This window comes from Lethenteron reissneri, chromosome 72 (genome assembly GCF_015708825.2).
Source record: "Lethenteron reissneri isolate LAM-NWPU_2019-01 chromosome 72, ASM1570882v1, whole genome shotgun sequence".
NCBI lineage: Eukaryota > Metazoa > Chordata > Hyperoartia > Petromyzontiformes > Petromyzontidae > Lethenteron > Lethenteron reissneri.
Window position 1 is genome coordinate 4,526,531 of NC_083850.1, and position 17,099 is coordinate 4,543,629.

General features: G+C 48.7%; 1 protein-coding gene and 1 pseudogene across 1 annotated transcript in view; one reads left to right on the forward strand and one right to left on the reverse strand.

Moving 5' to 3' along the window:
• Window positions 1–6,689, forward strand: part of LOC133361253 (zinc finger protein 91-like) — a 34,657-nt pseudogene extending 27,968 nt beyond the window's left edge.
• The window catches only part of LOC133361338 (zinc finger protein 208-like), a gene marked incomplete at both ends in the record, with an annotated part of 534,864 nt that overhangs the window by 98,319 nt on the left and 419,446 nt on the right, over window positions 1–17,099 (reverse strand). The window lies entirely within an intron of this gene.

Below are 17,099 nucleotides of genomic sequence, written 5' to 3' on the forward strand. Positions count from 1 at the left end.
AATAAGTAACGGCAAAGCAGTTATAAGCGACTCGCAGAATTGTGCGCAGTTGCGTATACAGTACACGGCTTCCCTGAAGGCAAACACCTTCAGCGAGCGCGATGCCGATCACACACGTCGAATAAAAAGCAAGGGACATGTCCTTACTAATAACTCTTTACTAACAACGCCTTACTAACAACTATCATTATTTCTAGATTTGAAGCTTTCGTGACTGCAAGGATTCATACTCTTAGGTTTTTTCGGTAAAGTCACGTAGGTAAAAGATTAAGTAAAATAATAATAAATGAAAATAAATCAATTAAAATCACGATGCTTCGGAGGCAACACAAGCCTCCTTCATCAGGTGTCAAAAGGCATAGCAAAATAACTGTAGTGGGAGTTATTTGTAATGGGGCATTTAATATATAGGGTAAGAGGAGGGGGGAGGAGCCAAGGGGGACGGGTGCAGGATGGGGGGGGGGGGTTGCAGTGTGGGTGGAGCCAGGAATGTGAAAATAGTAAAACGTTGTAGGAAGGTGAAAATAGTAAAACGGCGTCTAAATAGTCGTTGGAGGGAGGACGAAGTGTAGGATGGGGGAGGGGGGGGGTTGGGATGTGGGTGGAGCCAGGAAGGTGAAGGTGGAACTAAAAGACGGCGTCACGGATGGTGGAGGAGGGACGCAGAGCGGGGGGGGAGTGGTGATTTAAGTTTAACATGGTTAATCACATCTTTCCAATGATTGCTCAATTTGAATCCATCTTCTCGGGTAAAGTTATGCCTGTGTTTGTATATCTGTATGGCTTCATGGACAAATCTTTGGTGGTATCCAGCCGGCTTGCAGAGTACCTTCGTATCGAAGAAAACGATATCATGATCACCCACAGCGTTGTAACAATGATTGGCAACGGCTGAAGAATTTGTTCTGCCATATTCTTAGGTTTTTTCGGTAAAGTCACGTAGGTAAAAAATTAAAATTAAAAAATTTAAAATTAAATAAAAAATTAAATAAAAATCATGACGTTTCGGAGGCAACACAAGCTTCCGTCTTCAGGTGGAACCATTACAGCCCGACAGTTGTATCAAGTAAATGAGAGATTAGAAGAGATTCCACTCCGTATATATAATGGTTGAGGGGGGGGGGGGGAAGGGCCAGGAATGGCCCACTTTTTATTATTATGGTAAGGTGCGGCTTGAGACTATGAATAGACTGCATAACAAAAGACTGAGCCTTTATTATGGAGAGGTTCGGGTTGTGACTACACCTAGCCTACATAACAAAAGTGTGAAAAAAGAAAGCTAAACCTGGTAGAAAGCTAAACCTGGTTTTGTTTTACCAGGTTTAGCTCTTGTAATCTCTCATTTACTTGATACAGCTGTCGGGCTGTGACGGTTCCACCTGAAGACGGAAGCTTGTGTTGCCTCCGAAACGTCGTGATTTTTATTTTATTTTTATTTTATTTTACATTTATTAATTTAATTTTTTTACCTACGTGACTTTACCGAAAAAACCTAAGAATATGAATCCTTGCAGTCACGAACGTTGCAAATCTAGAATTGTTCTGCCATGTTTCAAATCTGATTTGTGTTCGCGAATTTGGTCTGAAATATGTCGTTTCGTCTCCCCGATTATAGCAGTCTCCGCAGGTACAACTCAATTTGTAAACACCGGGGTACTGTAAGTCCGGAATGACATCCTTTACGGATGGGATCAGATCCCGGATTTTATGTACTGTACTGAATCGGACTTGGATCTTATGTTTGTTTAGAATTTTGGAGATCTGTTTGGTCACGCCTGCTATGTATGGCAATGTGATAGTTTTGATCGGAGTTTCAAGTGGTTGTTTCTGTATGGTGGGAGAAACAGCTTGGCGGATAGTGCGGTCAGAGTATCCGTTCATCTTGAGGGCCAAATGTACATGTTTCAGTTCACTGGCCAGGTGGTGTTGGTCAGAGATGCAATGAGCTCTCTGGTATAGTGTTTTGATGAGAGAATTATTTTGAGCCGGATGGTGGTGGGAATCAGGTTTCAAGTAGGAATCTGTATGGGTGGCCTTCCTGTAAACACAATGTCCCAAAGATCCATCAGGTCTCCTCTCAAACAACATCCAAGAATGGTAGTCTGCCATCTTTCTCCACTTCCATGGTGAATTTGATGGATGGGTGTCTGGAATTGATGTGGTCCAGGAAATGGTTCAATGCTGGGAGGCCACGTGGCCAAAGGACGTAGGGTGGACGTCTGGATGGCGTCTGATTCAAACTTTTCCATGAACACATTGGCTATCACTGGTGACAAGGGGGAGCCCATGGGGGTACCCTCATTCTGTTTGTAGAAGGTGCCATTCCAGGTAAAGTAAGTGTTGGTGAGGCAATGCCTAACCAGCGCAGGTACATCCGAGTTCAGTCCATGTTGGACCAAGTCTTCGATTATTGTTAAGGTGTCAGGAACTGGGACTTTGGTAAACAGAGATACCACATCAAAACTGACGAGGATATCGTCAGGAGACAGTACCATGTCCTTGACCATAGAGACCAATTGGGTTGAGTTAAGTACTGCTGTCGAGGTCTTGCCAGTGAAGGGGAGCAGAGTATCTGATAGAAAACGGGCCAGTTTGTATGTAGGAGAGTTGATTATGGACACTATGGGTCGTAGTGGGGAGCCTTCTTTCTGGATCTTGGGAAGACCATAGAATCTGGGAGGTCTTGCAGCCGAGGGTTTTAAGGAGGGACGTTTGGTTGGTTCGATTAGGGACGTCGAACTCGTGATGATCTTGTTGGTCTTTGTTGTTAGGCTGTTAGTCGGATCCTACTGATGATCTTGTTGGTCTTTGTTGTTAGGCTGTTAGTAGGATCCTACTAACAGCCTAACGACAAAAACCAACAAGATCGAACCAACGTCTTTTACAAGGATTCATGTCTGCATTTACCACAATACTTGCAGTGAAATGCGAACAAAACACACTATGATAATATATGCATTAAATTTTGATTTAAAGCTTTTGTGACTGCAGGGATTCATCTTCTTGAAACTGATTGGTCCACACCAAGGGACGGCTTTTTTTGAGCCTCGACCCAATTGGTGCTCGACCAGAGGACACCAATTGGTGCTCGACCAGAGGACGCCAAAAGGCATACTGATCACACATATTATCATAGTGTGTTTTTGTTTGCATTTGACTGCAAGTATTGTGGTTAATGCAAATGTAGTGCCATGGATGGGCTGCACTTGCAGGCAACGACAGACATCCCAGAAGCGGTTGGGGGTTGTGAGGGGTCCTACGATCCCTCGCAAACACTCCCAACGGCCCAGGGGGCTACGGACGTACTGGCCTGCAACCGGCAGACATGCAGACCTCGGTGAGGGACTCTGGGGTCACCCACGTCTCTCACGGAGGTCCGCACCTCGGCTGAGAAACGTATATAAGGTGGACCTCTGGAGAGGTCCTGGCAGTTGAAGATGACCAGTTGAAGCAATAAGACCTGCTAGAATAGGACCCTGGACCCCTAGCTTCGCCGTATTTTTAAGGGCCAAAGCTCTGTGAGGCCAGTGGTGGACCCTGGGTCTCCCATAGGATATTATAGCCATAGCACCTGGAGCGCAGCCGGGGCAGGCATGTTACGTAGGAGGCGTATAATATACCGAGTGTAAGTACTCGAGATAAACTGTACGAGGAGTTGATGTTTAGTAGTTAGGGCGCGTGTGTATAATAAAGACGTGCCCCTAACAAAGTGTCTCCGGAGAAAACACGACACAGACATGAATCCTCATAAGGTTTCAGTTTTGTTGCCAGAAAAAAGGGGAAAACTCCTATTATTAACTCCTATCATTTTTCATTGCTGGAGGGTTTGCCCCCCTCCCGACCTTAAAATACTGGCTCCGCCCCTGAGTGTGTGACAGTTTCAAGTTTGTATTTGCAGTAAAGTCTATTAATTCTATTGAGCACGGAGGTTATATCAAAACGGTAGTTTATTTTTGTTTTCCTCTGGAAGTCTTTTTAAGATTGGAGTCAGGAAGTTATCACAGCACATGTGCAGCTGAAGTCGGAACTTCATCCCAGCATTCAAGGACATCTGTGCCTGGCTTCACACCTCTTAGTTGCGATTGAACATTAATTTATGCATTTGTGCATAACACAAATAGTATTATTTTCAACATCCTTTGCTATGTCAGCTGAATTTAGCTTTCATAAATATTCCTTTTGTAGCCAGACAGCCGAAATTGTGTGCTCGGAGTTTTGGGTTAACATTCATTTTGAAGATACTAGGGCTTCCAGGCATGTTTATAACCATTTGCCCTCTCATTGTGTGCGATAACAGCCCGTGTGATAAATTTGGGACACTTTTTCACTATATCATGAATATATGCATAAGTATAGACGTGTAAGTCACGTGTGACTGTATATATGCATTGATACTGATGTGTAGATGTTGTGGATATATTTTTCTGTCTGCAGCTGTCGCTTCCTCTGCAGAATTGGTCTGATGGAGCAAAGGCACTCGGCGCGGCTCGGTGCAAAAAGGCAACAATGCGACCTGCGTGCCAACAGCACAGATCGTACTGAACATTTGACACAGCACCAGAGAACTCACACAGCAGAGAAACCCGTCAAGTGCAGTGTGTGTGGGAAAACGTTTGCACAGTCATCTACTCTTGTAAAACACCAGAGAACACACACGGGAGAGAAACCCTTCAAGTGCAGTGTGTGTGGGAAGGCATTTTCACAGTTAGCTACTCTTGTAGCACACCAGAGAACACACACGGGAGAGAAACCCTTCAAGTGCAGTGTGTGTGGGAAGGCATTTTCACAGTCAACTAATCTTGTAGCACACCAGAGAATACACACGGGAGAGAAACCCTTCAGGTGCAGTGTGTGTGGGAAGGCGTTTGCACAGTCATCTGCTCTTAACAAACACCAGACAACACACACGGGAGAGAAACCCTTCAAGTGCAGTGTGTGTGGGAAGGCGTTTTCACATTCAGCTAATCTTGTACCACACCAGAGAACACACACGGGAGAGAAACCCTTCAGCTGCACTCTGTGCGGGAAGTCGTTTGCACTTTCACCAAATCTTCAAAGACACCAGAGAACACACAAGCATCAGAAGATCCACAAGGAGTGGAGTCTGAAATCAGCTTGTGAAAGTCAAAGTGCCGCAATGAGCCCATCCCTCATCAAACAAGAACCAGAAGAAAATCCCAGCTTGGACACTTTTAAAGGTATCGAGGTGAAATGTGAAGAAGTGATGGTGAAGAGTGAAGAAGTGATTGTGAAGAGTGAAGAAGTGAAGGTAAAATGTGAAGATAAAGATACAACTCCAAAATCGGACCTTCACATCGATGGAGGCAACGTGAAGCAGGAGGAGACTTCTGACTGCGCGGCAGAGCGAGGCAACTCCCAGCAGTTTGTGGAAGTGGAGGTGTGGGTGGACTTCCTCCGAGACAATACAAAGTCAAATGGAGACCCGGGAGATGTGTAAGCTTGAGACGATGTTGCTCCAATAGATGCACCTTTTGTCACAGACCTTTAATGACAAGAAATAAGTTGAACACTCAATTCCTAGGTTCAACTTGCAGGGTAAGAGCGGCCAGTCTTTATGGACCTGTGGGTTGGGTAGATCTCTAACCAGGAGCGAGAGCCAATAAGCTCCCAAGCATTCACTTTGTTCTAATAATTCATTTACTAGCAGTCGCCGCCCGCTTCGCGGGCGGTGTGTATATGCTTGGTTGGTGGGGAGTTGAAAGTGGCTGGACACAATAGACATGTTTTGGTGATTGTTTTATGTTTTTAGATTTGAAGCTTTCGTGACTGCAAGGATTCATATTCTTAGGTTTTTTTGGTAAAGTCACGTAGGTAAAACATTAAAATTAATAAAAGTAAAATAAAATAAAAATCACGACGTTTCGGAGGCAACACAAGCTTCCGTCTTCAGGTGGAACCGTCACAGCCACGACAGCTGTATCAAGTAAATGAGAGATTGCAAGAGCTACCACTCCGTATATATAATGGTTGGAGAGGGGGGAAGGGCCAAGTTCAGCACACTTTTTATTCATATGGTAAGGTGAGGATTAAGAGGGTGAGCCTTTGTTATGGAGAGGTACGGTTTGTGACTAAGCCTGGCCTACATAACAATAGTGTGAAAAAAGAAACAACTAAACATGGTAAAACAAGCCTGGCTGTCTATCAATAACCTGTAATAGTTGTCTGTCAAATAAGACAAACATAAGATCCAAGTCCGATTCAGTACAGTGCATAAAATCCGTGATCTGATTTCATCTCTGAAGGATGTCGTTCCTGACTTACAGTATCCTGGAGTCTACAAATTGAGTTGCATTTGTGGTGATTGATACATTGGAGAAACGAAACGTCATGTTTCTGATCGTGTCCGCGAGCACAAGTCAGATCTGAAACACGGCAGAACTGATTCTTCGGCCGATGCCGATCATTGCTACAACTCTGTGGGCTCTCATGAAATTGTCTTTTCCGAGACCAAGGTTCTCGGCAAACCTCCTGGCTACCATCAAAAGTTTGTACACGAAGCCATACAAATATACAAACACAGACATAATTTCAACCATGATGATGGTTACAAACCGAGTAATCATTGGAAAGATGTGATTAACCATGCAAAAAAGATTTAACTACACTTATTTGGCCAATCTTATTTGACAGACAACTATTACAGGTTATTGATAGACAGCCAGGCTTGTTTTACCATGTTTAGTTGTTTCTTTTTTCACACTATTGTTATGTAGGCCAGGCTTAGTCACAAACCGTACCTCTCCATAACAAAGGCTCACCCTCTTAATCCTCACCTTACCATATGAATAAAAAGTGTGCTGAACTTGGCCCTTCCCCCCTCTCCAACCATTATATATACGGAGTGGTAGCTCTTGCAATCTCTCATTTACTTGATACAGCTGTCGTGGCTGTGACGGTTCCACCTGAAGACGGAAGCTTGTGTTGCCTCCGAAACGTCGTGATTTTTATTTTATTTTACTTTTATTAATTTTAATGTTTTACCTACGTGACTTTACCGAAAAAACCTAAGAATATGTTTTATGTTTATTTTTGTGAGGTTATATGCATTTTTATGAGACGCTCAATTGACAATATTAAAGAATGCAACTTATTCAAATATAGAATGCAACTTATTGAAATATCTGGCGATACACGATATTCTTCGTGTACACTCCGTCTTCCTCCTCGTCGTCAGGTCCCTCAATAAGCGCCTTGATGTTGGATCTTGCCGTGACTCGCGATGGTGCCACGTACAGTTGGCCGTGCGAGAAGCATGGCGTTGGTAGATATAATCCCAGGTTGTGAACAGTTTGCCCTTGCGCCTTGTTGATGGTCATCGCGAAGGCTGGGACAATGGGGAACTGTTTGCGCCGAAGTCGAAATGGGAAGTCCTTCGTGTCCAATTCGCGGCGGATATGGTTGTTCTCAAGCAGCGAGTCCAAGACCAAGTGTGGGTACTCGGAAAGCTGCGGGAGGTCGTCAAAGTCCGACAGAGCCATACCACCTGCCGTAATGAACTCGTAGAGGCTGTGAAGGGTCTTGAACTTTACCATTTGTTATTTGTTGGTCCGCTCGCGGTACTGGTACTCGTAATCACGAGCCAATTTGTCGTAGAATTTCTCCCAGAGATCCTTCGTATCTGCTGGCATGGAATACAGCAGAATCGTAGCGAAGAGTTGACGAAGCTGGTGCGGCATCTGAAAGAGCGAGGCTTCTTCCAGACACGCAACCCATTCGCGATCGCTCTCAAGGTAGCCTGCTCGCATGGCTGCTTCCTTGAACGTCGGGCATAGTTCACCGCGAATGGTGCGCAGGTCTTTGAAAGACTCCGGGCCAGGTATGTGGCACAACAGCACACGCAAGTAGAAACGCTCGTGATCACGCGGAGAGCAATGCACCATCCTCCCAATGGTGCGTCGCTGGTTTTTGTATCTGATCCATTGCTTGTCCTTGCTGTCCCAGCGAAACAGCGTCGGTATGTCTTGGTACAACATGTCCTTCGCTTCGGCGTTGCTTTTGGCAAATTCAAAGAACCTCGTGAGCTTCGTATGGCGAGCATTATCCAAGACTTGCTGTGGATCAGCGGTTCCAGCGTAAGTTACGAACTGGCTGTTGGGAAGGTGGATGCCGAGCGTGACAACCGTGTGCGTCTTGCCTTGAATTGGGTACTCGAGTAAACGCTGGCAAGCCTCTACTGGTGAAATGTAGCGTGCCTTTACGTACCGGATGATCTCATTCGGCTCACGTCGAGGGTGTTCAGATTCCCTCACGTCATCTCCAACTGTCCCGCGCACTGATTTCCGTCATATCAGCGCCTTTGTAGACGTACTTGTACAGGTACTTGATCGCCGTGATGCTCGAGCACACCTCAACGTTGATGTGGCAATCGTATTTCTGAGAGAAGAATGGATTGTACGCAACAACCCATTGATTGACTGTCGCATTGTCATATTTCTTGAACTTGAACTTGAGCACGCCGTCCGTTCGCAGGCGTCTTCTGTAGACAGGAAACCCATTCTGGTTGGTTTGTGTCACCTCGGACAGTGCCTTCGGGAAACCTTTGGTGCACTCGCCGTCCTTCATACACAGAGAGCTGGGGTTTAGGGCTCCACACGGCCCGTGCATCATGCTGGTCAAAACTGTGTTGTACAGATCACTGTTCTTCACGGCATCTGGAAGTTCCGCGGACACAAACTTGTCAAAGTCATGGCGAGTCCTGGGTTTGTCTTCATGGGCGAGAAGAATGAGTATGTGAGCGGTACGGCAGTCCACGCTTCTGAAACTCGAGCACATAGATTCGCGCGATTTGCTGCCCAAACACCCCATCATCGAGATACTTCAACACTGCTTTGAGCTTCTGTTGCCACACACGTGCGACAATATCTGGCCTATCTTGAGCAGTTTGGTGTGGTCCGTTTCTGTCTATCGTCTTTGTGATTTCATCCCATTGAGGGTTGCACGTAACAGTCATGAACAAATCCGGCTTGCCAAACTCGCGCACCATTGCCATGGAGTCCTGATACTGCGAGTACATGTATCTCTCACCACCCGTGAACGACGCTGGAAGTACGACGCGCTTTCCGACTTGATCAAGGAAGTGACGGCGGCGGCTTGGCTCTGGATGCACTAACATGCCTGTGTCACGATCGTATTCCGACACTAAGCCTTCGTTTTCGCCTAATGCAACCACGCCCTCATACAGGTACGCATCCAGAACTCCCTTGTAAAGATCCGCTCGAAGTGTCTTCTGGTTTGCCGCGACCCAGCGCAGACTCTCCTGTTCGCACTTGGCACGTTGGTCAACCACCCACTGCTGGAACAGTCGCCGGCCTTGGTGGAGAACCGACTGGTCGTTTTCCTTCTGGTTGAGTCGGTACGCAACATGTTCGCGAAGCGCCATTCGCGTCTTGTTCCGATACGTAGCGCCGTTCGTGTACTCATCCGTGTACGTCCAACCCAGTTCCCCGAGAGGGAGCAAGAGAGGACATTGAAGTGAATCGTAGATCGAATGGGTTTCGAACAGTCGCAAAAGCCCAACCTGACCGTGGGAAGAGAAGCAAGTCTCGGTTGTTCGCCGCATTGCCATCATCAACCAACACAGCAGCAACCTCCGTGGCCGTGGGGAGATTGTGCATGCGAGGTCCCACATAGTTGTTGGCACGCAGGCGAAACACGATGTTGACGGGGTTGTCGCCGGCTTCGATCATGCTTCTCATCCGCTGACCCATCGTAAGGAACTCGCGCGCAAACGGGTTGCACGCCTCCATCATGTGCTCCAAGTCCAACAGCGCGACTCTGTTCAGGCCGCTAAAAATCCCCTGTCGGCGAGCCACTCGTGCTTCCATATCTGGATCGTACACGTAAATCTGCGCAAACTTGGGCTTCGTTGTCTGACCGGCCTGATCCGTATATGGTAACAAAGATCCCAAGAAATGGGCCATCGCTCCTTGGATACGGTATGTATACACGCCTCTCTGCCCTTGGACACTTTGATCTTCTGCTACTGGGTCGAAGCGGCGATTGCTGAAAGAAGCACCAAGCGACGTAAATTCAAACACTTGATTGTACATGCGTATCTGCTTCCAAAACTCTTCATCTTGGTACCACTTGCGTAGAATGGCCGGTGCAGGCTGGAGTGGCGGAAGAGCGACCTTGCCATCAATGCAGCCTGCGTACACAAACGCGACGCGTTAGACAGAAAGCCTATGTAAACCGCGTTGCCTCTCAGTCCGTGACATCTGAAGCACTGTACAGTATATCTCGCTGTACTGTTGCGCATGGGTACTGGCAGATAAAGTCCCCCCGACTGACGCACAAATGTTGTCACGACAGATATATAATACACGCAGTGCCTCTACCCTGCTCGCTACCAAGTGTCTGCGCGACCGCCAGCTATGTTCTTGCTCGTTCAGAGTGTTTTACCCAAAGATGACCCTCACTTCCGCACGCACCACTATCCACGATAAGCACACACTGGCACACTTACAGATCCAGCGGTTTGTATTGTTTTATTTTATTCGTAACGCACCATCCATATGCGCTCCACCATCCACCATGCCCTTGCATGGCAAAGACACAGCTCCGGTGTGCGTGAGCGTGTGCGCCATCCACAGTGACATTGGTCAGCAATTGCACCGTTCCGATCGCACACAGGTTGGCCCCTGCATCCTCCGTCTGTATGTACACACACAGACAGATCCGCTATGGGGCCATCTATTTTTTTCTTATATTAAAATGTATTTTGTTGGTGTTTTTACGTTTACGTTTACGTATTCCCATTGTGGGTGTTTTACGCATGCATCAGATTTTTGGGTTCCTCACATATGGTATCAGAGGTGTGGGTCACTCCATTTCTCAATCGAAAAATAACGGGGATCGTTTGAGTTATGACAGCTTGCAGATAGAAACATTGCATGATAGTATACTAATAATGACAGAATTTGTACCCCAGTGGAGGGCATCCCCCACCCGGCGCTTCTTACCGGTACTGTGAGACTTACAAATCCAGACCTCTCCTCCTCCTGAACCGTTCACAATACCCTGTGGTAGTACCATAATCATCTCAATAAAGCGATCACTTTCCAATGCCCATTTTCATCCCGGGAGTTACCCGGGTGGTGTCACACTGTACTCATTGTTTTAGCATGTCGCATATTCCGTTATGGCTTGTGCAACGGCCAGAGAGTGACAGCGGCGGGGGCCGGGCTGCAACCTTTTTTGACAGTTTATTACATTTCAAAGTGCATGGGATTGGCACTCCAAAACATCATAAATGTACAGTAACGCCAACTGCATCAGTGGCAAACATGATACGCGGACACATGCTGCATATTATGCAACACATGCCCTTACCAGCAGCAGCATGCACAACATCTCAATTACACAACCGAAGTAGACAGCAAGCCGTCCATGGAGACGTGATCAACGTCAATACATAATAATGGTAATAAGCCGGATAAACCGAAAAGTACCCATTGTCCCCATCAAACAGTCAGCTGGGTTGCCCCATGGGGGTATTGACCCATGGGCGAAACTGTAGGGGGCGCTACGCAACTGGCCGTGGTCCCGGCAGGTGAAGCTGCCAGCTCAGTCCGCTAAGACTTACTGTATAGCGACCCCTGCCTACTCGTAAGGTAAAGTTATTTGGGGACTCCACTAATCGCAGCACGCAGCACCCATTTTTTACATAAATATTCGTAATATTAGCGTAACTACCATTGGCACACTTGCATACACACCACACTCACACAGCGCAGGGTCTGCGCCCACAGTGCACTGCAGCACTGCGGCGCAGACCTTGCCAAACCTATGCTATTGCTCTCTTTCGGGCGTGTTAATTATTTATTTTTATCGAATCAAAGTGAGCTGTGGCTTTTTGCCGGCTGTTTTATTTTCATCGAATCAGAGCGAGCTGTTTGGGCGGGTCCGTAAATAAAACACCGTTCCTTCGGAGTGGGCAGGTAGGAACTTGTTGGACAGCGCATTCGTGCGATCCGTGTTGGATACCGTAGTCGTGTTGGAGGTTGTAGCTGTTACTATTGCATCCGATGATGATTCTTGATTTATTGCTGTAGGTCTTTAAGTTTATGCAGCTGCTGCAGCAGGTCGCGCCTGTGCTGTGACGCTGCCTCCTGCGTGTACCACGCGCGCCAATCCACCTGACCTGGTCCTTGAACGGCCATGATGCTGTCGTAATGGCGCACCAGGTGCATTATGTTGAGCAGGGCGTAGACGCCGCAGTCGTAGCCGTTCGGTTGCTGCGGCACAAGCACCGTGGTGATTGCCACGGTGGTGATCGCCACTGGCGTGCTCACCGATTCGGCGCGCACGACCCGGGCCACCACCGTGCTGGCGAAGGCCGCAATGCTCTTGGCATTGCGCGACTGCCCCCACGCAGCCATTGAGTCTACCAGCATGGCAGTCGACCTTGGTGGGCACGTGGCGTTGACGATGACCAAGATCTGCCAGTGCGACTGCTCGTGGATCGGTATGATCCACACCGGCCTGGAAGACACGCCATCGAAGACGCAATTCAAGTCGTCGAGATGGCCCGCCAAGAACTTTGTGTACAGGAACGTGTTGAACAGGTGGACGTATGCCGCTCGCGGCAGGCAGTAGAACTGCCCGAACAGGTTGATGATGGTGTCGTTCAACCACTGGCCAGGTTGTAAGCAGCGGAAGTCGTTCGGGAACAGCCTTCCGTACCCCGGAACGAAGACGACGTGTTCGACCGAGACAGGGGGCGGACAACGTGGAGTGACGCCGGGCGGAGGCAGGCTTGGTCGCCGCTTCACCGCCACAGCAGACTCTTACGGCGTCGGAGCTGGCTCCTCCGGCCGCGACCGTTTCCCACGCGGGACGAGTGGCTTGCGAGCCTGTGGTCCCGCGCGTGGTTGCCACATGCCGTTTTTGCAAATGTCTATTCGCCATTTCGTCGAATGTTTATTCGGCCGCAACGTCTTGAGGTGTGCCTTCCGGAACGAGGGCGCCAAAGGAAAACAACGGAATCGACACGCCTGACGCACGCGGCTGAACATCACGTACAGCAACTCGAATGACATTCGGGCTGACGCGACTTGGCTCCAGCAGGGCGATGATGTACGCGAACGTCGCGCCCTGGCATTTCCATGTGGTGATTGCGAAGGACAGGTCGACCGCGTGCATCTCGTAAGCGACCGTGACCTTGCCGATCCAGATCGTCTTCGGCTTGCGTTGGATCAGTCCCGTCGGGATGTGGACCGCGTCGACACCACCATCAGCATCGCGCGGGGTGACGTTGAGATGACGCGGCCATGCGGCCACATCGACCCCATGCACGGAGACGATGATATGGTCAGGCGGCATCGGCACGTCAATGACACGGCGGACGCTGTCGTCGCCGTTGTCGCTTTGAGCACGTATGGCGGCGATGGTGGCGCGGCGTTCGTCCGCATTGTCCCACGCGACGGATACCAGCGTACAGGGCATACCATTCGCGACATTGTAGACGACGTTGTCGTTGCCATTGTCGAGGATCTGGGCAGGGCAGCCAGCGACGAAGTACCCGAACAGCTCGGGATTGTCCTTCTCCTGGTAGAGCAGTGACTGCAGCGAGACAGGAACGTCGCGCTTCAGGTGCCGACGCCACCGCAGAACGTGTCGACCCGTGGCGACGGCGACGTGTACAGCACGTGCAGCATTGATGACGGCCCGATCGCGATTGCTTGTCGTCAGGCACGTGGATTCCGTGAGCCAGGCCGAATCTGCGGCGATCTCGGTCTTGGTAATCGGTGACTTTAGGCCATCGATTGTGTCGTCGGTGATGGGGCGGAAGGCGTCGTCATCGTCGACGTGCGCATTCATTGCAGCGACGTCAGCGTCGTCATTGCAGATGGCGTCGTTCTCGATGGCAGCACCCTCCTCGTCCAGGCATCGGCGCATTTCGGAGGAATTGTCGATGGTAATGCCGTCGAATCGCGGATGCCTGACCCTGGTCCAGATCTCGAGCCACTGGTATGCTCCGGTGACGTCGATGTTGTACATGCCGCGGAAACAAGCCTGCGCCTTCCGCCAGGCGTCGCATGGCCCGAGAAAGGTCACCTGCGGGCGTTGCACCGGGGAAACCCGGGGCAGCACGTTGGCCACCTCGACAGGACCGTCTTGCATGAAACAAATGGCGTTCCCCGGTGAGTGGTTCGCCCTTATTAAGATGTCAATATTGAAGGCTCTGGCGGGTAAAATCGCGTTGAGCGTCGTGCTGTTCACTTTGGGCAGCGACCCCCAACGACCATAGTCGTGCCCGATGTAGAGGCTGAAGTCGTGATCAGCCGGATCCTTCACACAGATCGAGCACAGTACGACGTTGATGTCGGGCACGAGATTCGGATTGAGATGGTACCGGACGTCGTTCACGCGCAGCACGGAGACGTGCAGTTCAACGAGATGCTCCGACAGGGTACACTGCTCGGCGACTTGCTCATTGGTGAGGCGGAACACAACGGGAAGCTGGTCGACGGGGCCGGCGTCGACGATGGTCTTATTGGCCTCAAAGAGAAATTCATTGCATGACGCACACGCCGCGATGCGCCCCGTGCCGGGGTCGCTGGCAGCCGCACTGCGCTGACAGTGAACAGCGTCGTCGTGGCCTACCGCGCCGCCAATGGCTCGTAGGATCCGCTCGCAGACCGCGGGTCCGTTAGGCCCATGCAAGGCTCTCATCATTGAAGACAAAGGTGTCGGGATGGTTTGCGCACAGGTGGAAGTACAGCAGCGCCAGACGTGGATCCTTCGCGAAATTTTGCCGACTTTCGCCAGGAACCTGACTGGTCTCCTCACTAGGGTCCTGCTCAGCGAGAGCGGTCTCGGCCAGAGACGCTAGCATGGCGTCCTCAGTATCGACGCTGACGCGTCGCTTCTCGGCCTTCGCGACGCGCGTGTCGGGCAGCCAATGAGACGCGTGCGCGCTCCAGTCGGGCAGCACGCTCTTCGGGCATCTCGTCCTTTATTGTGCGCCCGCCGCCGTACTGTGGCCAGACGTCGCCGATGGTTGCGAACATCCCCACTTTCTCCACACCGCCGATGGTTGCACTGAACGTCGGCGATCGCGCCAGAAAACTTTTGCAGTCAAGCAAACTGCAATATGCCAAGACAGTCACAGTCACTGAACTGCGCAGAGTGCACGACAGACAAATATGCACGACAGACAGCCAAATAATCCCGGTGGGCAGTGTGGAACCTGTTGTTCCTCCCTGTAAAAGATTCAAATACTGTCAATAATAGCTGTATTATAATAAAATACTGTCAATTATCCTTTTTCACACTCACGATGTATGTATCATGTCAGAATAGTTTATAAATAAGAAATGCCAAACCTATGTTTTTCAAATTAATAAATGGAAACCTCGTGTCTTACCCACAAATGTAGCAACTACCCAAAGCGTTGAGTAGGCACGTACAATAAATTCATCAACTGAAATTGATTATGCTCCTGACAAATAAACAAGTCACGTGAGATTAGATTATTTACAATGCATGTACATTACATGCCAATGTTCATCATCATCAGCCATGCTCAATCTACTGCTGGGAGAAAAGGTTCCCCGATATTTTCCCCGATATTGTCACCATCCCTCATGATCTTGTGATCCACCCAGCTCATGCGCATGAGATGATCTCATTGCTTCATCTCTGTGGTGGTTATTTTCTCACACGTGTTTTCTCCATCGGTTGACATTCCATACTAAGTTCTGTCCACTTGCTATTATCCCTTTTAGCCACGACGTGTCTTGGCCAAGCCTAATTTGAACTCTACTTGCATATTTGCAATGTTGCATTGAGGATAAAGTAAAGTAACCAAAAATAACTGTATGAATTAAAATAAAGATGGTCAAAATGAAAGAAAAATAATGAAATCATGACTGTAAATCAATCATAATTAATTTAAAAACTGGAAAGTGTGCTGGGAGTGGGGGGATGGAACTCCAGTTGAATCGTAAACATGGCCACAGGCAGCCATTGCCACCATGCACACATGCCCAGTTAGGGATTTTCATTTAATTTTTAAGGGTTTTACGATAATTGCATGCACAAAAGCCTATAAAAAAAAAACATTATCAATCTTCACTACACCCACAATGACCGGAGTGAAATATGGTCAAAACAAGCTCAATGACTGACATGGCATGGTTAGGCCTTCATCTAGCAGTGGCTTGACCAAGTGGTGTACGTTTATTATATTGTTTATATTGTATCTATAATGATCAGAACAATGACATTGCAACATGCGTCTGTAAAAATGCGTGCCATGCGCCAAGCAGTTTGATCAAGCACTCAAAAAGTAGAAGATTATAGATTCCATGACTTAGGAGTCAATACAATATTCCATAAGCAAACGGTACAAATCGATAATAAAAGTGCAGGAGATACAAAACACTGAGTATGCTTCGCCAGTACTCTAACTTACAATACGATATTATATGTGCATAGGCAGCTTATTCTGCGTCAAGAGATACGAGAAAAAAGCTTATCAATATCAATATACTCATGGTGTTTTTAGTGATAAAGCAAATATCTGTGGAGTCACGTACCGCCTTGAAGACTCTTAATATAAGAATATTAATATTTACGTTGAAGCCTATTCGCCATTGTTTGAAGCAGCATCGGTGGGGGAGGGAGAGAGCACAGAGGTGGTGGGGTGGGAAAGGACTGGCACCAAGATGGCCTCGAGTGGCATGGGAGAGTTAACGCAGCGAATAAGATGCACGACAGACAGACAAATAATCCCTGGTGGGTAGTGTGGAACCTGTTGTTCCTACCTGTATGTATAAAAGATAACTTGACTTTAGGTAGCCAGGCAGACAGCCCCCTTAACTATCGCCCCCCCCCTCCCTTAGGCCCCTCCCCTGACCCCCCTTCCCTTATGCCCCTCCCCTGAACACCCCCCCCCCCATATCCTTAGGCATCCTCCCCTGACCCCCCCCCTCAGGCCCCTCCGCTGACCCCGCCCCCCCTTCCTTAGGCCCCTCCCCTGACCCTCCTCCCTTAGGCACCTCCCCTCTCCCGTACCCGGAAGTAGGTCTCCACCAATCAAAGAGCTGTTTATGTTATATATTTATTTATGC